Source organism: Calidris pugnax, unplaced genomic scaffold, assembly GCF_001431845.1.
Source record: "Calidris pugnax isolate Ruff unplaced genomic scaffold, ASM143184v1 scaffold55, whole genome shotgun sequence".
NCBI lineage: Eukaryota > Metazoa > Chordata > Aves > Charadriiformes > Scolopacidae > Calidris > Calidris pugnax.
In genome coordinates this window covers 4,096,929-4,121,191 of record NW_015090832.1, presented here as the reverse complement: position 1 = coordinate 4,121,191, position 24,263 = coordinate 4,096,929, and the positions used below count along the sequence as shown (strand labels likewise).

General features: G+C 48.8%; 1 protein-coding gene across 6 annotated transcripts in view; it reads right to left on the bottom strand.

The window, feature by feature from the left end:
• CBFA2T2 (core-binding factor, runt domain, alpha subunit 2; translocated to, 2) overlaps positions 1-24,263 on the bottom strand; it is a 49,923-nt gene that overhangs the window by 24,357 nt on the left and 1,303 nt on the right. The window contains exon 1 of one of the 6 annotated variants that reach the window (XM_014941293.1): positions 4,950-5,004. The exons of 4 other annotated variants lie outside the window; for them this stretch is intronic. The gene's annotated coding sequence lies outside the window, so the exon portion shown is untranslated. Of the gene's footprint in view, positions 1-4,949; positions 5,005-24,263 lie in introns of those variants that run through there. One more of the 6 variants, XM_014941297.1, reaches the window with a different exon arrangement.

Below are 24,263 nucleotides of genomic sequence, written 5' to 3'. Positions count from 1 at the left end.
GTTTGAACACTTAGAAGGAAAAAAAAAAAAAAAGATATTACAACAGAAATTATTAAAAACTTTATTTTTTTTCCTTGAGCTATAAAACCCTTTACCAAAAATGTAAAAAAAAAAAAAAAAAAAGAGTCACATTGAATTTATAACCCCCAAATAAAACCAGCTACCACTGGGCTACTGCACAAGACACCTACGGAGAAGCCAACACCTTCTTTTCCATCTCACTCCAACAGACAAGAAACAAAGAGGACGGTTAAATTTAAAAGCTCCCCAATGACTCGGGGCATCTATAAACAGAGATAAAAACCAACTTTCTGAACCTCCTCATTTTTAGCCTAAACACTTTAATGAGAATCATGTGAGCAAACCATCCTGCAAATGAGGATTTGAGTCAGCCTTGAGTTGACCCGGGGTAGAAACGAGCCAGTGAGATGGTCCCTGGAGAAACACCGCCTTCCCGGGCTCGCTCTTCTGCATTTCACTGTTGGGAAATATTTACTGGTTCACCAATGGCAACATCTCAGCGCTGCCTCCAGATGCACAGAGAGGATGCTGAGATGCTCCTCAAAATGCTTACAACTCACTCCACCATATCAATCATCTGAAATCATGCCGTAACAGATTATCAGATGATGCTCTAAGAAGAATAATTCCTGTCAATGACTGAATACTCCAAGTGCCAGAGCAAGACATCTGCCTCAACTGAAAACACTGAGTCATTTTCCATCAAAAACATGTCCTTCCAAACCCTACCTGGACTGGGAAACATTTATAAATGTTGTTATTTTTCAAGTGGTGCCTGCAGGACAGAGATTGAACGTGTTTATGGTGTAACACTTCTGCCACCAAGCCACCAAAGGTCAGAACTTTGCACCCAGGACCTGCAAAGGTTAAGAAGGGAAAGAGGTGGGGGTGAGGTGGACACCCATCCAGGTGGGAGAGCTGCCTTCCCAGCCTTGAACACACTGGAGATTCCCATGGGAAGACTATTCCCTCGGAGGAAAATAAAACCCAATCACGGAGGTGCTGTTTCAGTCTTGGCTCGGTGCAAGAATTTCATCTTCTCCAAAAGCCCAAAAGATTTCATCTTCCCCAAAAGATTTCCCAGCGATGGGAGTTACAGATTTCAGACGCGGCGAAGCTGCTGGCTGGCGGGGGGGGGGGAACAGCTGTGGGCACACAGCAGTTTGTGCTGCCTGCCCTATATATTGGCCTGCCCCATTTAAGGACCCCAGGTGTGCAAGAGACTAGAAAGCCCCAGAGCTTTAACTACACCTGAAACCCTTCCTCCCTCTGCTCCTCAGCGACTCCCCGAAAGGCCCCGGGTTCATCTGCCTCCCCGCACCGACGGTCGGGACACACCGCGTCTCCTTCGCTGCTCCAGTTCTCATCTGAGCGTAACAAATTAAAAAAAAAAGGAGCATATGTTAAGATTAAGTGCAGCTGATGATTTTTCTTTCCTGGAGAGGAGAAAGAGCTCAGCGAGACAAGAGGAGAGCACGCCAGGAGGGTCTCAACTGCTCCTCGGAGAAGCCCAACTCCTGTGTTCCAACACAGCAGCACATTTCTAAAGGGGGCGGGTTCAGCACCCACTCAATAAATAAGATTTCACCGTATTTATTTGCTTCCTTTGAAGAAGTCTTTCAGCTCTGGTGTTTAGCACAAAGAGAGTGTTGCTGTGACAGGTAACCTCTGAAGAACGGCCAGCGTTTACTCGCATTATAAACTGCATAAAGAAGCTGCTTTGTTGGTCTCTTTGTGCCCGTGGGTTTGAGGAAAGGGAAAAGGCGCAAGAAAAGAAACAGCAAGAAGTTAGGGAGCACCTCAAATAGACCGGAATTTAAATTAATCCTTAAATGCCTTTGACAATCAGAGAATAAACTAAGCGATGAAAAAGAAAGAAAAACACTGCATGAGGACAACTGGATGTTACCTTCCCCCCAAAAAACAAGATAAGGAGCCGGAGAAGCAGCCACCAATAACTCCGGGGGCAGACAGACACGAATGGTCTCCTCCTCGTCCGCTTCCCAGAGTTCAACACATAGTTCCAACAGATGGCAGACCAATATCAGGCTGAGAGATTGATATTTATTAACAAAAAGCGGCTGGTGAACCTGTCTCGCATCCTTGCTGGGGCCACCACTCCCAGGTCACGTCTCCCACACGCACGGTGGCGTTTCAAAGCCGTGACGGGGAGGGATGGAGAGCCCGAGGATGAAGATAGAATCATACAATCGTCTAGGTTGGAAGGGACCTTAAAGATCATCTAGCCCAACCATCAACCTAACTCTGACAAAAAAATAAATAAGAAATAAGCAATTAAAAAAACAAAACAAAACAAAACAAATAAAAACAAAACCAAAAAAACCCACTAAACCATATTCTTGAGGACCATGTCATCCCGTCTTTGGAACACCTCCAGGGATGGTGCCTCAACCACTTCCTTGGACAGCCTATTCCAGTGCTGGATAACCCTTTCTGTGAAGAAATTTTTCCTAATATCCAATCTAAACCTCCCCTGGCACAACTGGAGGCCATTTCCCCTTGTCTTATCTCCTGTGACTTGGGAGACGAGAACAACCCCTATGATTCTATCTTCATCCATTCTGCAGAAGGATGCTCAAGAGAAAAAGCCTTCATCTGGCCGCAACGTCAGAGCCGTGAGATTGCCAGGAGCAGGCAAAGAGAGAAAGAATCTCTGCTACAGTGCAGAAAAGGGGATGCTTTATGTGAATCTTCACTGTAGCATTTCCACGGGCACTACTGAACACCATCCACCAAGCTCTGTGTAAGCACATGGAGTACATGCAGGCTCTTAAACCCAGTATCAGCTCAAGACAGTAAAGCCTTTCCCTCCTCCTGCGTGGACTTAAAAGTCTGTGCCAGGTGTTTGGAGGGCACATAGAGCACAAACATCGATATCTTGCTATCTTGATAGGACAAGGGGAAATGGTTTTAAATTGGCAGAAAAAAAGATTCAGATTAGATCTCAGGAAGAAATTTTTTACTATGAGGGTGGTGAGACACTGGAACAGGTTGCCCAGGGAAGTTGTGGCTGCCCCATCCCTGGAGGGGTTCAAGGCCAGGCTGGATGGGGCCTTGAGCAACCTGCTCTAGTGGGAGGTGTCCCTGCCCAGGGCAGGGGGGTTGGAACTCAATCTTTGAGGTCCCTTCCAACCCAAACCATTCTATGAGTCTATGATTCTATAACTACCTGAAGGGGGGTGTAGAGAAGCGGGGGTTGTTCTCGTCTCCCAAGTCACAGGAGATAGGACAAGGGGAAATGGCCTCCAGTTGTGCCAGGGGAGGTTTAGATTGGATATTAGGAAAAATTTCTTCACAGAAAGGGTTATCCAGCACTGGAATAGGCTGTCCAAGGAGGTGGTTGAGGCACCATCCCTGGAGGTGTTCCAAAGACGGGATGACATGGTCCTCAAGAATATGGTTTAGTGGGTTTTTTTGGTTTTGTTTTTATTTTGTTTTGTTTTGTTTTTTTAATTGCTTATTTCTTATTTATTTTTTTGTCAGAGTTAGGTTGATGGTTGGGCTAGATGATCTTTAAGGTGCCTTCCAACCTAGACTATGATTCTATGATTCTATCTTCAAGCCATTCTCAATGCAGGTATAGGATTCCCCTTGAACTCACTGTCACCACAGTCAAGAAGGACGAGGAACCTGCCTGCCCTGGGAGGGATTTTGTAGACCCCTTTCATGAATAAGCTCCACAGAGTCTGAACTGCTCCCCACAAACCTGTTCACCAGACTTGAGCGCTCCAGCTTTCTGCTTTCTGTAGAAGTCAAAACATGAAAGATATTGGAAGAAATAAGAGAAAAAGACATTTAAAATGAGAGAGCACTGCATGACTAGCAGGTACACATGGGTAAAGCTTTGCTTGTCCCTTCTGCAGCACAGAGAGAGCAGACTCAGTCAGCCCTTGCCAACAAGCCTTTGACCACTAAGCAGCTAGATTGGAAGTCTGAAAATTAACGAAGTTTTGGGGTTAGTTGATGACTTTTGAACAAAAGACTGCGTACAAGGGTTTGCCCAGTAGTTGAGTCTCAGAAGTGAAAGCAAGTAACGGTTTCACACAAAGAGGAGGTTTAATCAGAGCAGATGTTTTTGAGTTTCATCTAGAACAGGCAGAATACGCTCATAACCTAAAAAGCCACTCCTCACCTCAAAAAGATAAGAGCCCAAAATTCATACCTGCCTCTTGAGAGTGAGGGATTGAAGAATTGTCCCCAGCAGCTACATCCGAGGTAAAGTCTGGCAGGAAAAACCCTTTGGTGACCCTGGAGCCAGGTCCCAGCTCATTCTGGAGCCAACAGACTGATGGACACGGCCAAAGGTGATTCCACCCATCCCAAAACGCTGCAGGGGAGACAAGCCCCTCTCTAGACACACCTCTCTTTCCACTGGCCCTACCACCTCAGACCACCATTCGGACTAGAGGCATGAATTAGAAATCACCTACAAATCAGCAAGACGAGCCCTTCCTAGAAACCGTCCTTAGGACCAGCGGGTCATTTCCCCACCATTTAGATGGGTAAGAGTCTCTGGATTGAGACAAGGCAATGCAAAGCTTGTCTAAATCAGAGAATGGTTTGGGATGGAAGGGACCTGAAAGATCATCCAGTGCCACCCCCTGCCCTGGGCAGGGACATCTCCCACCACACCAGGTTGCTCCAAGCCCCCTCCAACCTGCCCTTGAACCCCTCCAGGGATGGGGCAGCCACAGCTTCTCTGGGCAACCTGGGCCAGGCTCTCACCACCCTCACAAAAAAGAACTTCGTGCTAGGATCTCATCAAAATCTCCCCTTTTTCAGTTTAAAACTGTTCTCTCTTGTCCTACATCTCCACTCCCTGATCAAGAGTCCCTCCCCATGGGGGAGGATCCATTATTAAATGGATAAAAGGCCATTTCAAAGATGGAAACAAAGGAAGGACGCACCTGGGTGCCCTCTCCAGTGTCTGGCAGGACCCTGCCTACAGCCCAGGAGAGCTGCTCTGAGGTAATCAGCTTGATACATCCTTCTGGAGAAAAAGCCAGGGAAAATGGCCCAAACCCATCCATCCCAACCCAAAGGCGGCGACGACGAAAAGGACCCGCTGTAGTTGGCTTCCGTGGCAGGGCTCCCTGTTGACAGCCTGAATGCAAACGAGAGGCAGCATCAGCGGAACCTGACCTGATAATGTAAATAGGGTGAAATGAAATATGGTTCGCCACCTCCCCAGCTTTGGCGAATGTTTATTTTGAATAACATGCTTATCTGCTCCAACTGCTCACCATCTGTTTTCAGTCTCCACCAAGCTAATATTTTTCACATTTAGGAACTGAGAAATGGGGAAGAATTACATTTAAATTTTATTAACATCTTTCCTCCGCTCAAAGGTTGCCTTTCCCTCCCCTTGACGGCTCTAAGCCATCTGTGGAGCACCTTCGCCGTTCTCCAAGGCGTGCAGATGAGGGGTTATCGACATGCAAAGCAAGAGGATCATTATTTAGACTTCCAGAAGACAGCGTTTACTGCTGCTCCACTGCGATCCCTCCATCACCTGCTTCCAAACAGCTTCCCCCAAGCTCAAACTGAAATCACATCGTTGAGGAAAGAGCCAGTATTTTATCTTTTTGCAGCATCACGGCCTCAAAATGTGATGGAGGGGGAAGACTGAAGATAAGCAGCAGAAACAAGGCAGCTGATACGGCAGCCTTTGGAAAAAACAGGACGTTTGGGTCAATCCCAGTTTGGTGGGGAGGGCGACGTTAAAAGGTTTGCAGTCAAGATTACATTTCTACACAAATATTGACATTTATTTGCTCGTAGGGTGGTTTCCAGAGGTCTCCCTTTGCTAGAGTCAATAAATGACAATTTACAACCAGAACTGGCAGCCACGACCATGTCACATAAACAGGTCAGCAGCAAATGTTGGTCAACTGAGATCCTTCTCTGTCCTCCTCCCTCCACGCCAAAGCACGGAGTTGGCCAGGATGATACTACAGCATCTGTCGCTGTGGGGAACTTATGCCACCACACGGATACTTCCTCCACTCAACGCAATCAGCCTATTTTTACCCCGTGGAGCTTGGTTTTATAGCACATCGAGGCTCCTGAGCTGTAAGATGCTGTGGGAGTGGAGAGGACTCGGCACCTCGCAGGAGAGCCTCTCATCAGACAGGAGGGAGCTGCCGAGCCTGGGACAGGCATTTTATAAATCAAAAATAAACGCGTGTATCTCCATTGCCTTCTCTTCCTCTCCCACACACAGCTGTTTCACTTTAAATCTCAATTCAATGTGAAACTCAGATAGAAGAACTTGAAAGAGCAAAGTATGTTATCACTCGCAACCAGTCCAGAAAGCAGTTAATAAGGGAAATAAGATTAATAATTTATTCCTGAAGGCAGACTGCAGATCTTTATCTGCCCTGCCCTTCAGTGATTTTTACAAAACCCTATTAATGTGTCTGGTTCTACAAATTCATCAGCAGCACAGGTTGGACTTCACAGCAGTTCTTTTCTGCTCTTCCTCACCCAACACTGGCTCTGCCCTTGCCTCACCAGCATCAGACCCACCAGCACAAACCCACCCGCAACGTCTCGCCCTCCCCACCTCTGGCTTCTTTTTGGTCCACAAACTCATACCAGGGCCAGCAGTGCAAACCCATGGCTGCAGCATCCATCCCACAAGGCATCACATCCAACAACCCCTGCTGTGGGACACACATCAGGGCCCTCAAATTCTGGTTACCTTGCTTCTACAGCCCGTAGAAGAGCTGTTGGGAGCTCTGAAGCCTCCAACAGCAGAAGGACATGGAGCTGTTGGAGTGGGACCAGAGGAGGCCACGGAGATGCTGGGAGGGCTGGAGCCCCTCTGCTGGGAGGGGGGGCTGAGGGAGTTGGGGGGTTCAGCCTGGACAAGGTTCCTGGGAGACCTTAGAGCCCCTTCCAGTCCCTCAAGGGGCTCCAGGAGAGATGGGGAGGGACTCCTGATCAGGGAGGGGAGCCATAGGACAAGGGGGAAGGGGTTTAAACTGATTGAGATGAGATGTGGGGAAGAACTTCTTTGCTGTGAGGGGGGTGAGAGCCTGGCCCAGGTTGCCCCGAGAAGCTGTGGCTGCCCCATCCCTGGAGGGGTTCAAGGGCAGGTTGGAGGGGGCTTGGAGCAACCTGGTGTGGTGGGGGGTGTCCCTGCCCCGGGCAGGGGGTTGGACCTGGATGGTCTTTAAGGGCCCTTCCAATTCTAACTGTTCTATGATTCTCCAAGTACACAAACCCCTTTGGTATGGTTCCCTCCATTCTCCTGTTCTCTTTTCCATGAAGCTCAGACTGCAAAAGGTGCCCTGAAGACATCTCCCCACAGCACAGAGCCACCTGGGAGCTGTTGCTGCTCTTACAAACACACCACAGTAATTCTCTTCCCACACTGCTAGTGCCCAAACAAGTAAATTTTGGGGACTCAAGTCCTGCCAAGAGCTTTTGCTCATCTGCTGTCTCAAAGGGATGGAGCGAGCACCGCCAAGCCCCAGGGCGGGCAACCCTCCTCATCCTCACCAGCTGCTTGCTTGGCCCCATCACAGACATCCACCCCGCAGAGAGGGATATACCTCTGGATTATATGTCCCTGAAGATATTCCTGGAAACCCAAGTCTGCAGAGCAGCCAGCGCTTCTGTTTGAGGATGGGAAAACCTTGGGGAGGGAAGGACATTACCCCCGTTCCCCAAAAAGCACCTTGGATGCTCACCAATTCATTTGATTATTACTGCTAAAGTATTTTGGTAATTTCTCATTAGTTCATTTTCCATTTAAAGTTAAAGAATCAAGACTTTTTTACAAGTGTCCACTTCTATTACAATATTAAGAAATATTTACTCCTCCACACTATTTACTTATCAGGCTAAAGCACTCAGAGTGAAAAATGAAAGCAGTTCCACATATCAAACAGGCAATTATCACAATCATGGAAAAATTAGTTCTTAAAAGTCTCAGCCTGCTGCAGGGCTCTCCAAATCCTCCGGCTCCGAGCGAAACGAGGGTGGTGGGAGCAAACTTTCCAGATGGGAACATCTGCCTCTCATTTGCAGCAGGGAAGAAAACACCAGGAGGATTAACGGCTCCTGAGTCCGGTGGAGCCCAGACACAACACGTACAGAAGGGGTACCATTTAGAAAGATGTGGAGAAACAGCTTGGTTTGAAAGATTATTTTTTGTGATTATTATTTTGTGGGGCTTCTACATATGGAGAAGCTTGATGTCGGGGGAAAAAAAGAGCTTGAGTTTCACTTATGGTGAATGCTATGTGTAGGGAAAGCAGGAATTGAGTTAACTATGAACACATGAATGATACACAGCACTTTTACCATCTCAGCTACTTTTCGGATACGAAGAGTCATTCAAAAAGTTGGCTACCCCCAAAAGGTTTGAAATCAATCCCTGCCCTGAGCAGCAAGGCCATGCACAAGGCAATTCACCTCTCTGGGGTTCAGGGAGTGAACATCAAGTTTAGTCCAGAGAGTAAAAAGTGACTCAACACATGGGAAACCCATGGCTGAAGGACACTTCAACCCCAGCTCCCCGGCAGAGCTAACACTGAAAGTCCATTCCTCTTCCTGGTATTCCTTAACCTCTGCCACAGTTGAGGGACAGCACCTCTTGAGGCCCCATCCCTGGAGGGGTTCAAGGCCAGGTTGGATGGGGCTTGGAGCAACCTGGTCTGGTGCGAGCTAGTGTCCCTGCCCAGGGCAGGGGGTTGGAACTAGATGGTCTTTAAGGTCCATTCCAACTCTAACCATTCTATGATTTACAAAGGTAGGCAGGTGTTTGGGCCGGGTTCCATCCTCTCCAGCCACCTATACACACACAGTGCTGCCCCAATTGAAGTGTCAAACACTGATCACAGAAAGGTTTGGGTTGGAAGGGACTGTGAAGATCCTCCAAAGTGTCAGACACTGATCACAGAAAGGTTTGGGTTGGAAAGGACTTTGAAGATCCTCCAGTTCCACCCCTGCCCTGGGCATGGACACCTCCTACCACACCAGGTTGCTCCAAGCCCCCTCCAACCTGGCCTTGAACCCCTTCAGGGATGGGGCAGCCACAGCTTCTCTGGGCAACCTGGGCCAGGCTCTCACCACTCACCACCCTCACAGCTTGGTTCTGCCACGGTGTCTGCAGATGTCCTCTGCACTTCAACACCAAAGCCACCAGCATCGGTGTGTCACAGCTTTCCTCCCCACCTTCAGTGTTCCACAGCAGCACTTTTTGATGTCAGAGGTAGCCATTATAGCAACTCAAACTCTTCTTATTTCTAATTAACAGCCTAGTTCTTGATGCCTATGCAATACCCACCAGTTTTCAGTGGTGTAAGCCCTCCTGGAAGAGCCCCAACCTGTTGCACAGGGTGACAACAATACTAAATGCAGGTAATTCTGAAACAGGACCCAAGCGTTGAAACAAGAAAGCTTCAGAACAGATGCAATTGCCTTTAAAACTTTACACCTTTGGTTTAAACCCAAGTGCTTGCAAAGTTGTGCTAAACTCTGCTGAGGGATAAAGAGAAAGAATTTATTCCCCCAAATCCCATAGGTTATACAGAACAACAAAAATTGAGCACTGTAATTTTGGGAGTGGAAGTCTTTTTTTTCTTCTTGCCCAGGCTAAATGATACCAAGTAAATAAAGGCACAGCTTTTGTACCTGTAAAATTTTGGGCAATCCAAAAACAGGGAAAAACCATAGTGAAACAAGTTCTAACTTTTGAAAGCATTTTCCACCTTAACAGAGGCTCCGAGGCAGCCTTTAGGATAGGATTTTATCTCGCACTCATAAATCCTTTTAGAACTTGGATTGCTGGCCATTTAACAAGCAGCTCCACCCTTCTCCTGCTCTCCAGATGAAACACATATGCACCGAGCTCCATTTTGTTACCTTCCTCTCCAACCCAGCAGCATCGGAAAAAGCAGTGGTGAATCCCAGGGAGCGGTGTTTAATTGGCATGTTCTTATTACTAATTAGCTCCGAGGGGTTCTCCACAGCTCGTAATGGTCAATAGAAATGCATCTACTGGTTTAAACAGGCTTGAGAGAGGCAGAGATGTTGGAGGGGACTCCGAGGAGCAACTCTGCTGCAGGCAGGGGAAGCCAGGCCACCACCACAGCTCCTCGTGGAGAAGCCAGCATGGGGCCACCACCATTGCAGACCTCACTGGGCTCATGCAGATCCAGGTAGGGGTCTGAAGAAGCCTTGGGGCTGGGGGGAAGGGCTGTAGAGTTGTCTCATCGAGGGGAAGCATTCCCAGAAGGTTCTGGCTGCCATGCAGCTTCTCCGCAGCATGTCCTGCACAAGAGCCTCTCGCACGCCCAGGGAAGTGGTAGAGTCACCATCCCTGGAGGTATTTGCCACATAGACATGGTGCTGAGGGACATGGGTTAGCGATGGGTTCAGCCCCTGCTCCCTGCCCCACAGCTACAAAGAGGCCCAGAAGAGCACTGCGGGTCCAGCATTCCCTCAGCTTCCCCAGGGAAAGCCATGTTTCCAACCCAAGCCACTTCCCAGGGGATTTTTGCTGGGACCTGCAGCTCCCAGGCTGTGAGTTTGGTTCATTCCTGGAAGCTGATATAAAAAAAAAAAAAAAAGTAGCGATGGTCTATTCTGAGATACCGGGCTAACGACCCTGCTTTTCCACCATCCGGTGTTTCACATCCTAGCTCTTGGTTTCAGTAGGAAAATTAAAGTTGTGGAAGAGGAGGTAATTTTCTAGCCAATTCCATAAGAAATTCAGCAGATGCCGAGAAAGATGCTGTTTCTGGGTCAGCGCAGCGAGAGCCTTTGCGGAAAGGCTTCCTTCCCACCAGCGGTCCCTCTCCGCTCGCTGCAGGATGGATAGAATCATAGAGGTTGGAAGAGACCCCTGGGATCATCGAGTCCAACCATCTCCCCTACTCTACAAAGTCCTCCCCTACACCATGTCCCTCAGCACTGCATCTAAACGGCCCTTAAACACAGCCAGGGATGGTGACTCAACCCTGCCTCCTCGGGAGCAATTGTGTAGGGAGTCTCCTCGGAGAGAAGCATGACATCCAGCGGGGGCCATCTCACCCCCTGCTGCATTTTTAACCCAACTCCAAGCAGCGAAGCCAGGGTGTGAAGCCCCGTGACACAGAGATGGGGAAACTGGGATCCCAACGCTGCAGCTACTGGGGCTTCCAGTCCTCTGCTCCCTGTTAGCTGCTGGGAACCAGTATGGTCACACTCAGCACCCGTTCCTACCGGGATGTTTGAACAGAAGCTCCTACAGATTGTTAAGAGCATCTTTTGGACCATAGGTCTCCGGTAAAAAATATCCCTGTGCTCCAGACCAAAGGGTTCTGGCCCCAGCCTGCCAGTTCGACACCCTTCTGCTCCCCAGCACCCCATGGGGAACCCCCACGTAGCTCATAACTTTGGAGGTGAAAAAAATGCAGGTTTTCTGCTGCCCTTCAGAGCCCCCATGAACCAGGAGGGGCATCAAGAACCACCAGAAGCAGCTCCTGCTATGGAAGAAGCTGGCACGAGCTGTGCTGCCCAGGAGCCCCAGCAGCACCCATGGGTGACAAGTGATGGCACGACATGGGCTGGCAAAAAGCTGCTGGCAGTGAGGTTTACTCGAGTTTTGCGTCATCAGAGAACCCAGAAATGGTTCAACCACAGCAGCAAAAGGAAAATACAAGCCTCCTTTGGGAGAGACAGCCCCTGTCTACAATATGACCCTGCCTATATGTGATCCTACCTCACTGGGTGCAACAGATGAGCATCCTCCAGGACTTGGACAAGATAAGAAGGACAAGTTCTGGGTCCTGCACTATTCCTGAGCAGACAGGGAAATACAGACACAGCTCGCAGAAATATATAGCCTGTGTAAGGCAAAGCCACCCCAGAGCACCTCACAGGTTCCTACAGCCCATGGTAAAAGCATAACAGCTTCAAAATCATTAGAGGAGGAAAACAGCCTCATTTAAAACAAGAGGATGGACTGAAAACCACCATAAATTCTCCTTATGGTCACCCTCTACTTGAAGATTTAAGAACTTTAAATCTGGTTACTAAACAGATACAGAAGGAGGTTTAAGTCAGAATTTTTAAAACAACAATTTAAGACTATATCCTCCCAGTCCTCCATCTCCTGAGCCCCGCTGCTTGATGATTTGGTTCTCACCACTAGAAATCAACATTAAAAAACCACACCTGGCCTCAAAAAAATAGCCAGCACTGAGCAAATCTGGCTTTCTTGTAGCATCACAAATGCCACTGGGCATGTGGGGATCTGAAGCTGATGAGAACTGGTCCAGAAGATCTGGTGTCCAAGGGGTGAGGGTATCCAGCGAGTAGAAAAGAGTCGAGTATCACAGGAACTGAGATAAAGGAGTCTGTTCATACAAGATGGAGCCAAAGCCCCAGCACCAGCAGCCCAAGCACCACTACCAGTAAGAAGTGGCATTATTTACCAGTTAAGGCCATTTACTTAAAGAAGTGAGAAGATCAAGGCAGAACATCACATCTAACCCATAACAATCAACCAGACCACAGAGGGGCACAAATAATCCCAAGACGACCCAAAGCTATTACCAAAAGCCTAAATTAAACTAGAAAAAAACAAAGCTGTTAAGCACAGACCAGGTACAAATCCCAACCACCTGGAGATGAAGCAGTCCAGAAGCTGACAGGCAAAAGGGCTAGTTTAGGTGAAAACAAGGGTCATTTCTGCAAAACCAACCCAAAACAGAAATCCAACCCAAAACAAACCACCATCCAAGTTCTGCCACAAACCCAGAATATGAAGCAATCAAGGCAGGACACAGGGAAAACAAGCTCCCTCAGGTCCCTGAATTTTCCTCTCTTTTCCAAGTATAAAGTGGAGTCCAACAGAGTCTCCTTTCTCTGGATGGAGGCTGAAGAGCAGGGGCTCACCCATCACCAGCCAGCTCCAGGGCTGAAGTTCCACCAAACTGGGCAAGTTGTCCAAGAAATCAAGGAGGAACTTGGAAAAGGCTTGGGAAGTCTTTTACAGCCCCATTATTTACAACTTCCTACAAGTGCCAAAGTCCAAACCGAGGACCACAAGCATTCTTCACCTCGCAGTCCTCTGTGGCTTTACTTCTGCAGCCATTGCACCATTAACGCCCCTCTTGCTACCCTGTCAATGGTCCTAAGGTCTCCAAGACTTGCTAATCACGCCATAACTCCCGTTGGCTCTCTGTAGAGAGCATTCCTCGTTCACTTGGGCGCTAAGTACATTAACTGCTGCCCAGCTAATATTCCCTCCCGATCGATGACACACACAGCAGCCCTGCCAAGATGACAATTCTGCCTCTTTAAAAACACTTCTCACATTACTACACAAAGAGCTTGTCCCCTTCATCCCAAAGCCCATCAGCACGTGGAAAGCTTTCCACCGTCTCACAGAGCTGGAAGCACAGGAACAACACATTTAGGGATGGTTTTTAGAGGTTTCAGAGCCTGATGATGTAGATGGGCACCTACATACCTTTAGGAGTAGAGCCACTGGTGCAATGCTGGAGCACCATACAATCGTAGAATGGTTTGGGTTGGAAGGAACCTCAAAGACCATCTAGTCCAACCCCTTGCCCTGGGCAGGGACACCTCCCACCACATCAGGTTGCTCCAAGCCCCCTCCAACCTGCCCTTGAACCCCTCCAGGGATGGGGCAGCCACAGCTTCTCGGGGCAACCTGGGCCAGGCTCTCACCCCACTCAGAAAAAAGAACTTCTTGCCAGGATCTCATCAAAATCTCCCCTCTTCCAGTTTAAAACCGTTCCCCCTCGTCCTATGGCTCCCCTCCCTGATCCAGAGTCCCTCCCCACCTCTCCTGGATCCCCTTTAGGGACTGGAAGGGGCTCCAAGGTCTCCCCGGAGCCTTCTCTTCTCCAGGCTGAACCCCCCCAACTCTCTCAGCCTGTCCTTACAGCAGAGGGGCTCCAGCCCTCGGAGCATCTTCATGGCCTCCTCTGGCCCCGCTCCAACAGGTCCATGTCCTGCCTGTGCTGAACCACCATCTCGTGCAGAGCCCAGGCACAGAGAGATGAGGGTGGACAGCAGAGCCATTAAAGCTCATTACTTCTTGGTCTCTTCAGGGAACGACCCCAGCAGAGATGGACACACAGCAGTAATTGTCTCTGCTGCTCCTCCTTCCTCTCTCTCTCCCGGGCAGCAGAGATGGAGATTTTCCATGGATAACCTCTAGAGATCAGTGACGCACAGGAACCACAGAGTGAAGATGGTGGCTCAGCTGCTGATGCACTTGCTTTCACAGCATCATGCCGCAACACTGCACAGAGAAGACCTTCCAACTCATCATTCTTAGGGTTGTCCTAAACCAGTTTCCAGTAACCCACATTAACCTCCTCACCATCAACTGGAGCACAAGGGAAAGACAAAGATGACATTAACCGAGAAGCGCGACCACCAGAATTGCAAAACCAGGGAAGAGAAAATCCACCCCACAAACAAAAAGAAACCCAGAAAAAGCTCATGTTTGTTTTAAACTGCTATTTTCCTCCCACGGTCACGGCGAAGCCTGTGACACTGTGCCTATAAATTTCCACTAATGAAGCGGCAGCAAAGCAGAGCCCCATCTGTGCTCGGGCACAGGTGAGACTTTTCACTATCGTGTAAGTGCAGGCTGCCTTTCAATTACACTCACCAGCCCATTAGGCAAATTAGATTTGCATATGAGAGGATAACTAGAAAGTCAAGAAGTAGGCCCTGAAGTAAAATCCGTTTTATAACCTACATATCCCTGGGAGGCTGTGGACAGTAGGTTTGCTGTTCAACCCAGGGCTGATGTTCCTGTTTTCCAGGTTTCTGCTCTTAGAGCTGGCGTGGTTTTGAGGACAGCCCCTCCACCACACAGAACCCAAGCCAGGTAAAGACACCTGCATCCCCAGCTTCCTCAACACATACCCATTTCTGCGGGGCTTTGCATCATTTGGAGGTTCTGCCTTGGAGTAGGCTTGAGAGTAGATTCAAAGACGGTGAGGGGTCTGGAGAATAAGTCTTATGAGGAGAGGCTGAGGGAACTGGGGTTATTCAGCCTGGAGAAGAGGAGGCTGAGGGGAGACCTTATTGCTCTCTACAACTCCCTGAAAGGAGGGTGTAGAGAGATGGGGGTCAGTCTCTTCTCTCAAGTCACAGGCGACAGGACAAGAGGAAATGGCCTCAAGTTGCGCCAGGGGAGGTTCAGGCTGGAGATTAGGAAAAATTTTTTCACTGAAAGGGTTATCAGCCATTGGAATGGGCTGCCCAGGGAGGGGGTTGAGGCCCCATCCCTGGAGGTGTTCAAAAGACAGGTTGATGTAGTGCTGGGAGGTATGGTTTAGTGATGATGCTCCTTGTTTGTTGTGCGGGTGTCTATTTTTGTCAGTTAGGTTGACGGTTGGACAAGATGATCTTTAAGGTCCCTTCCAACCTAGAAGATTCTGTGATTCTGTGATTATTGGCCCTGGAGAACTTACATTGATTCCACCTGGATTTCAAGAAATATTCCACTAAACTACAGTATTATTCCCACCACCCTACAAAATTATTCCCAGCACCCTAAGAAGGTGCACTGGCACACGCTGCTCAGCTGTATGGGATTACACTGGTGTCCCATGTCACCAAGGACGTTCGTGTGGACCAAACGGTCCTGCTCAGTTGATCCTGAAGAATTAATCTGCCCACACGTACTTTCCCCCCACCCCCACCCCAGCGAGTGTATGCAAAACAGAGACAACCTAGCTCATCTCCCAGAATCCAGATGGCACTTGCAAACCTTGTCTGTGTATCAAATGTTGTTTTTTAGATCAAGTGTCCCTGGTTGACAACACAGAACTTCACAATGCTATCTTTAGAGAGGCTTCTCTGCAAAGAAACACCCTTTGAGTATATGTTACAGGGAGGATGCCAATATGGCAGGGCAAAAGTACCTGTTTCTGGGGGCTCAGATACCCCCAAAGAAGCCAAGCCTGGCCAAAGATGAAGGGTCATCCAGCTCCCTTTGAACACCAAGCCCCTACAGAAGAGATGTGTCAACAAGTTGAGATGGGAGAGATGCAGGATGAGCTCAAGGCAAAGTCCACTCAGAAGAATTACCAAAAACCCCTACTAAATGAGTTAGAATAGCTGAAAACAGATAGCAAAACACGACACTTTCCGTTCCTTCATTTCTCCTACAGGTTTAGAGATTCTTACCCTACTTTCCTGTTGATCTAAATGCACGGGGCTGATAATAAACCAATAGTTCTCTTCCTCAAAGTCTTCATTTCCTCCTCCAGATTTCAGGTAAAGATAAAAGCAGCACTAAAAAAAAAAAAAAAAAAAAAGCAGCCCGTTAATAAAGAACAAAACTCTACAAAACTTTCAGTTTCACGCATTCCTGAGATGTTGATGTTACCCTCAACAACAAAAAAAATTAGTAGTAGCTGTTAAAAAGAACCCCACCACCCCCCAGAACCCCCCCACCCCGAGTTGTTTTCTGTGCTTTTCAGCTGCAAGAACAAGAATCATTACCTGCACATGAAAAAGCATGAAAAGCCTGTACATGCTCCCACTAAGCAGGAAAATGGGATTACAAAAGCCTGGAGAAGACAAATGCGGCTGCAGAAGCAGCAAAAGATTGTGATAGAGCTCATCCCCAGGATCAGAAGGTGACACCACCAGCAGCGCGGTGGCTGAAATAACCCCTCGCACCCGCTGCTGAAAAGAACATTTCAGAACAGCGACATCAGGTAAAGCAGCTTCTTTTGAAAAAAAAAAGAAAAAAAAGAAAAAAAAAGAGAAAGCGATCCAGGAGGTAGCTCCTTCCATATTGCAGGCGCTCACAGTAAACACCATATGGCCTGTTAATTTAATTAGGGAGAAGAAACCCCCTAAGTTTGAGATTTGACTTTGAAGGGTTTAAAACAAGTATGAGGAAAACGGCTCAAGATACTCTATCGGGTTGTCTCACTGGCTTCATCCATCCTTCTGACCCCATTCAGCTGGTGGCTCTCCCCACGCTGCACAGCACCTCTAAAGGGCTGATTTATTATTATTTTTTTAAAAAAGTCCACTACCAGATGTGCAAAACCTCCTCCACCATTGCACCTGCAGGGCTGCTTCCCAGGAAGATCTGGGTGGTCCACGTCAGGCAGACAAACGAGGACGGGTCTTTATCAGAGAGGAGGTACATGCAGTAAATAACCTGAGTTCTTCAGCTGGACCCATCTTCTCAGATGCCAACCAGAATTTTTATTTTAAATCCTTCTCACAAACTATATTGGCAGCTCCCACCCATCGAGGCAGGTTGGACCTCAAGGTGGAGATCAAGCTGACAAATGTCAAAGAACCAATGCTGAGACACAACCTCTTAGAAGTCCATTCCCCATCTGTAAATAAGTTTACATTTGTAATCTTGAGGTCAACCAAGCCTCAGAAGTTCTCAAAGACTTCTCTATCTGAGCAAAGACTCACTGTAGCTTCTAATCCCAAAGTAGCGACAGGAACTCTTTGGCCAAAGGGGCTGTGTTATCAGAAATAAAAGTCATTGCCTGTTTTGACCAGATCTTCCATATAAAAGACGTGGGAGAGAAATGGAAATTCCTTCTCCAACTTGGAGAGAAAGCCAGTCTAGAGACTTGACCATCCCAAGCATCCTAATGCAGTTCCTCCACTGGTGGAAGCTACTTATTAAAGCCCCATAACCTTAAAAAAAAGTGGAGAAATAAAGTAAAAAGAGGTCTGTACTGATTTCCTCTTTTTTTTTTTTTTTTTTGCTTCTATCTTGACAATTCACAGTTGTTAACTGTTTTTTCTGAGGAGAGAGAAGAACATCTAGAGTCTTTTCTAGACAGATGTTTGCATCTGTATGTCTGTACAACAACAGGAAGATGTGGCACCACCATCACACCAGAGCATCCTGCCAGGTCTCATCCTGAGCGGTCCAGGGCTGCCCAGTGCATCACTGGGAAGGAACAAGGCAGGGCCCATGGACGTGGCTGCAGAGGCACCGCCAAGAACACAAAGACACAAAACCTACTGATTATCTGTGGAACAGCCTCGCACACCGTAACGAATGAGGTTTATGAGGCTTTGATGGACCTTCGTCTCCAAGGAGCCTGCTCAGGCCTAGGCAGTAGCAGGGGAGGGACACCTTGGTTGTGGTGCTTTGAGGACCATCACCCCCCAGCAAGGTGCTCTGTCAGGAGCCACCAGCATAAACCTCGTCAGCTGCAGCGCTGGAGTACAACCGAAGTCCTTTTGTGAGGCCCTGTGTGTCACAAGGGAAACCCAACGTTTCTCCATGGAGGTATATACTACAACTGACCGACCTCCAGGCTTGCATAGGCCTTTGTCACCAAAGTTGTTTGGGCAGAAGCACAGAAGAAACTTATGCCTGATGCCTCCACCGCAGAGAAGAGCTGCCACTCACCTCCAATCCTGCCCGGCACAAAGTAGGACATGACCCACCCATACTCCTCACTGGAGATGCTCCCTGCCTCTGCAGAGCACCTTCATTTTCAAGTCCTAGGCAGGGCACCAAGCAATCATACAGTTGTAGAATCATAGAATGGTTTGGGTTAGAAGGGACCTTAAAGCCCATCCAGTTCCATCCCCCTGCCCTGGGCAGGGACACCTCCCACCACACCAGGTTGCTCCAAGCCCCCTCCAACCTGCCCTTGAACCCCTCCAGGGATGGGGCAGCCACAGCTTCTCGGGGCAACCTGGGCCAGTGTCTCACCACCCTCACAGCAAACAAGTTCTGCCCCACATCTCAGCTCCATCTCCCCTCTTTCAGTTTAAAACCACTACACCTTGTCCTATGGCTCCATTCTCCGATCAAGGGTCCCTCCCCATCTCTCCTGGAGCCCCTTCAGGAGCTGGAAGGGGCTCTAAGGTCTCCCCAGAGCCTTCTCTTCTCCAGGCTGAACCCCCCCAACTGCCCCAGCCTGTCCTCCCAGCAGAGGGGCTCCAGCCCTCCCAGCATCTCCATGGCCCACTCCCTCTCTCCTGTTACTACCTGCAGCACATCCCACCTCAGGACAAACCCAGGCTGTCCATGTCTCTGCCAGCAAGAAACCCAGAAGACATTTTGGGGTTTTGGGGTTTCATGCAACCTGCCGTCCTGTGGACGCGTCATACCAGGAAAAAAAAAACAAAAACCAAAACAAACCACATTGTTCCTAGAATTTTGTAACGTCTGTTGGCGTGTAGTTCCTTTGGCTCCTCTCAACAGTTGACTACACTCACACATTAATAACTGACTTGGTCAAGTTTTATTTCCTTTTCTACCCAGACTCTGTGTGTCTGTTCAATAGGTGTGCCACAGCAAGAGGCCAGAGACCAGAATTTCCCATTTTCTAGTAAAAAAAAAAAAAAACAAAACCAAACAACAAAAACAAACCAACCCCAAATCCCCATAACCAAACATCTAAAGCCCAGCAGACTTCTTCCTGCTCGCAAGAAAACCTCCTCTCAGGACACTGCAAAGATTTAATTTACTGCCACTTGCCCTCTGGTTATTTTACATTTATGGGGTGGGGGCTGAAGGAAGGAAGAAAGCAGGGAGAGGGCTGTAATTAGCTTTGCTTGTAAAAAATGTTCATCCCGGTTGTAAGAGCAACTGGAGCCTATCGAGGGCTTAATAGATTTCAGGGTTTTGTTCCTCGCGAGGGCTGAAGTGTCTGTGGGAGGTGGGGGGGATAAAAAAAAAAAAAAAAAAGGGAAAATAAAAAAAAAAGTCTAAAAAAAAAATAAAATAATCAATAAGTGGATCCTACTTCTTGCCACAACCCCATATGGAAGTAATCAAGCACAAGGGTGGCAGCTGGGGCCAATAACAGTCACCTGCAGTTGAGGGACGTGGGGGTTTTAGGATGGGTTTTTAATGCTAATTTCCTGGAGGAACAATGCGGGAGCGGGCGCGGAGCGGCAGCCGGGGGGGGATGAATAGGGACCAGGCGGAACAATGGCTGCACCTGGTGCCGGGAGCGGCGGCACGGAGCCGGCACGCGGCCACCGCGCACGGCACATCTGTTCCCCGCACAATAACCCGCTCCCCCCGACGCCCCGCCACCATCCCAACCAACACCCCCTCTTCAAACACCCACAGCCTGCCGCGGAGCAACAGGTTCCAGCTCTTTTGGGGCTGCTCCTCCTCCTCTCCTCCTTTGGGGCGAGCTCAGTGGTGGTTATCAATACTTTTCAGAATCACAGAATCCCAGAATCTTCTAGGTTGGAAGGGACCTTAAAGATCATCTTGTCCAACCATCAACCTCACTGACAAAAATAGACACCCACACAACAAACAAGGAGCATCATCACTAAACCAGACCTCCCAGCACTACATCAACCCGTCTTTTGAACACCTCCAGGGATGGGGCCTCAACCCCCTCCCTGGGCAGCCCATCCCAATGGCTGAGAACCCTTTCGGTGAAAAAAATTTTCATAATCTCCAGCCTGAACCTCCCCTGGCGCAACTTGAGGCCATTTCCTCTCGTCCTGTCGCCTGTGACTTGAGAAAAGAGACCGCCCCCCACCTCTCTACCCCCTCCTTTCAGGGAGTTGTAGAGAGCAATAAGGTCTCCCCTCAGCCGCCTCTTCTCCAGGCTGAATAACCCCAGTTCCCTCAGCCTCTCCTCATAAGACTTATTCTCCAGCCCCCTCACCAGCTTTGTCGCCCTTCTCTGGACCCGCTCCAGCACCTCAATGTCTTTTTTATAGTAGGGGCTTTTGGGGCTTTTTGGGTTTTTTTGTGAAGGGTTGGCTACGCAGCATCCCGTGGGCAGGCTGTGGCATCCTGTTGCTGGGAGGAATCCTGACTCTTGGCTTTGTGGTTTCTATAGGACCAGAGAGGAACCCAGTAGCAGATCCCATGCTGGGATGCCCCATCCCTGGAGGGGTTCAAGGCCAGGTTGGATGGGGCTTGGAGCAACCTGCTCTGGTGGGAGGTGTCCCTGCCCAGGGCAGGGGGTTAGAACTGGATGATCTTTAAGGTCCCTTCCAACCCAAACCATTCTGTGATTCTATCATCTGCAACAGTCCTGGTTCTTCTAAGTGGTCCCCTGGCCACCTGCGACTGTCCTCCTTCAACAGCACAAGTCCTGCCACGGACACGAAAACTGTCGTCCTGGAGGCAGGAGCGCGCTGAGGAAATTCAATACACATTATTCTAAAACCTTAAGCTTGGCTTATAAAAATGCCACGGCCCAGCCCAATAAAAAGCACGACAGTTACACTTTAAAATGCTCTGAAACCTCTGAAATCGCTATTGTCCCTTCAGACCTAAGCTGCTGACACACAAAGAGGCGCTAAGGTCAAGGTCTTGCCTCAGAAAATTGCTTGCAGACCCAAGAACTGAACCCAAGCCGCTCTGGGCTGCACTTTAACTGCGGGATCATCGCCCACCAGTTCTTCCCAGCTTTTGCTCTCGCTCTCAAAGGTTTTTCCAGCCGTTCCCTGAATGCTGCATGAATTAAGAGTATCCCCTGCATGAATTAAGAGGGTCCCCATCATAAAAATCAAAGTTGAAGAGGCTCCCAGAGACCTGCAGCGACGCTGTCCCCGGGGACCACTCTGGAGTGTCTGTCGAAACACATTTCATACCTGGCTTCTAACAAGCCATCCGATACGGAAACAGTCCCTGGATGCAGGGAAAAGGCAAGTTCACAACCCAGCCCAGAATAAGTATAGATAAGCCAGCTCTTATTATGGGAAAAAACCCAACAGGCAACAGATTACAACCACCTCCCGGGTCAGATTTAAGAACCAGCCAGTGTTGCCTTAAATCTGCTATGTATGTTCAAGTCCTCAAATGACTTTTCTTCAGCTCTCCAGCCATACTGTAAACATCGTGCAGGCATGTCAAACAAATCTTGTTTTTTGTCCAAACCCTAAAAAAAAAAAAAAAAAAAAAACCAAAAAACCAGAACCAAAAAAACCAGAGCTGGAAAAAACCCAAGAGGCCACCTGGCTCATCCATCCCCGCGCTGAACCGTGGGAGAGGAAAAAAAAATGCTGCTGGTGGTTATTGCCTTTATGGGGCAATTTGGGGACCGAAGAGCCTTGAAAACTCAGCTCCTGGAGTCAAAACAGGCTCTTTCCCTCTTGCCTGCTGTCCCCAAAGGATAACTGCTACAGGTCAAAATCCACGCATGACAAAGCCCTGCGAGGCAGCAGTAAAATAATTTGGGAGTTGCACAGCAGGCAGTGTTAAGGAGCGAAACCCCGCTCTCTCGGGGACTCTGGTCCTGGGAGACTGAGAGGCATAAAACAGGAGCTAAAAAAAAGCCCCAAGCCCCTGACCCACACGGTTCAAGGGAGAAAAATTCCCTTGGCTTTTGGCTTGGGCGGGTTTAAACAAGCCTCTGCAAAAACCCCCAGATGCAACTCGCAAAAAATAGCAGCATCTTGGAAATAAGCAGGGGCCGCGGCTCCCAGCCCCGGGCAGAGCAGAGCCCGACTTGGCAGCACCGTTTTTGGCCTTTTCACTATTAAATGGAGTTTCTGCTCTTTTCCTCGGGGCATTCCCTGTGATTTATTCTCCTCGCCTTGAGCAATTCTGTTCCTTTCTCCGACCCTTCAAACCCTTCACTCGGCGCACAGCACTTTCCCGTTGGCAATATTTGCTCAAACTGCCTTTGCTTTGCCCCTTTTACCTTGTTCCTTACACCAGGGCTCTGAGTTTTGCGTTACTTGCTGCTTTCTCTAAGGGGCAGACGTGCTGGGAAGGACGCACAGTCATTGAGGTGAAGCCCTGGCAGTCCCAAAAAAATCAGACTAGACATCTTCTCCATATTAATAGTGAAAATCACATCATTCAGCAGACAATTCAGGGGAAAAAAGCCAAAAAGGCTTCACTTGGATGTGCTACCCCATTTCTATAAAATTCTTCAGACTGCCCACCGAGTTTTAAGCCACCCTGTTCCCCAAATGACAACCACCTCTCTCACGGAAGCGCTCAGCTCATCGGGCACCCCCAAGCCTTTCCAAAAATAAAGGAACCGGAGAAGAAAATAAAAGTTTCCCCGCAGGGCTTGAGCGAGACACCAGCAAATTAGTTGTTTAATGGCCAAATCATGTCGTCCTGACGCCGGGAAAACTTCCGTCTGCTTAATCAGAGCCCGACCTGCACAGAGACCGCAGGAGCAGATGCTCCAACACGCTGCGCTGCGCTCACAAAATTCGGGAAGTCTTCGGGAGAGCCGCAGCAGAGGAGCATTTCGGTACAGGCTTTTAATGCTCTTTTGCTTTTAGATATCACCACTCTCCGTACCGCTTTGCTGGAGATTTTTTTGGAGGGTTTCATTCCTGCTTTGAAGCACTTTCGCAGGAGCAGATGCTCCAACACGCTGCGCTGCGCTCACAAAATTCGGGAAGTCTTCGGGAGAGCCGCAGCAGAGGAGCATTTCGGTACAGGCTTTTAATGCTCTTTTGCTTTTAGATATCACCACTCTCCGTACCGCTTTGCTGGAGATTTTTTTGGAGGGTTTCATTCCTGCTTTGAAGCACTTTGAGATGTTGAAAATCACAGAGCGGCACACGCTCCTCCTGCCTCCTCTCTGGGGACAGCAAGGGACGCATAGGAGGTGTTTGGTGTGTCTGTAGGTGCAGATTTACAATATAGATGTATTTTAAAAGCCTGTACCCAAATGCTTGCATACTGCAGGAGAAGGAAAACCTTAAGGTGACCCATGCGGTGGCGCAGCACCCTGCCAGGGAGCCCGGCCAGGCTGCGCTGCTCCCTCCCCGGGGAAACCCTGGTGTTTGGCACTGCTTAAAAACCCACCCCGACAAAGCAAAGTGCCCCAAAGGGAATCATCCTGCACCAGACAGCTTCGCAAATATCCCTCTTTTTTTTTTTTTTCCAGCTTAACAGCAAGCGATCCTCAGCCACATTTTAGCTCCCCAAACTTTAAGCGCTGATTTTGGTGCATCAGGAGGATTTCTCCGGCACGTCAAATGGACTGTGAGTACCATCACGAAGGAGCCCAGTGCTGCCGGGGGTGGGGGAATGAAAAAAAAAATAAAATCAAAAACTAAACCACCCAGTAATATTTTGCAGAGAATACACCCGGAGCAGCAGCTCAGCAAACGTGCAACAGAGGGATCTTTACAACAAGCTGCTCCGGAGGGTCGAAGGAGCAATTTCAACTGCTTAACCCTCCCAAAAAACCAGGGAGGAGGAGGAGGAGAGGGGGAAAGCGCAGGTTTAAAATACACATGCAGGGAGATTACAAGGGAATAAGAGAAAATACAGC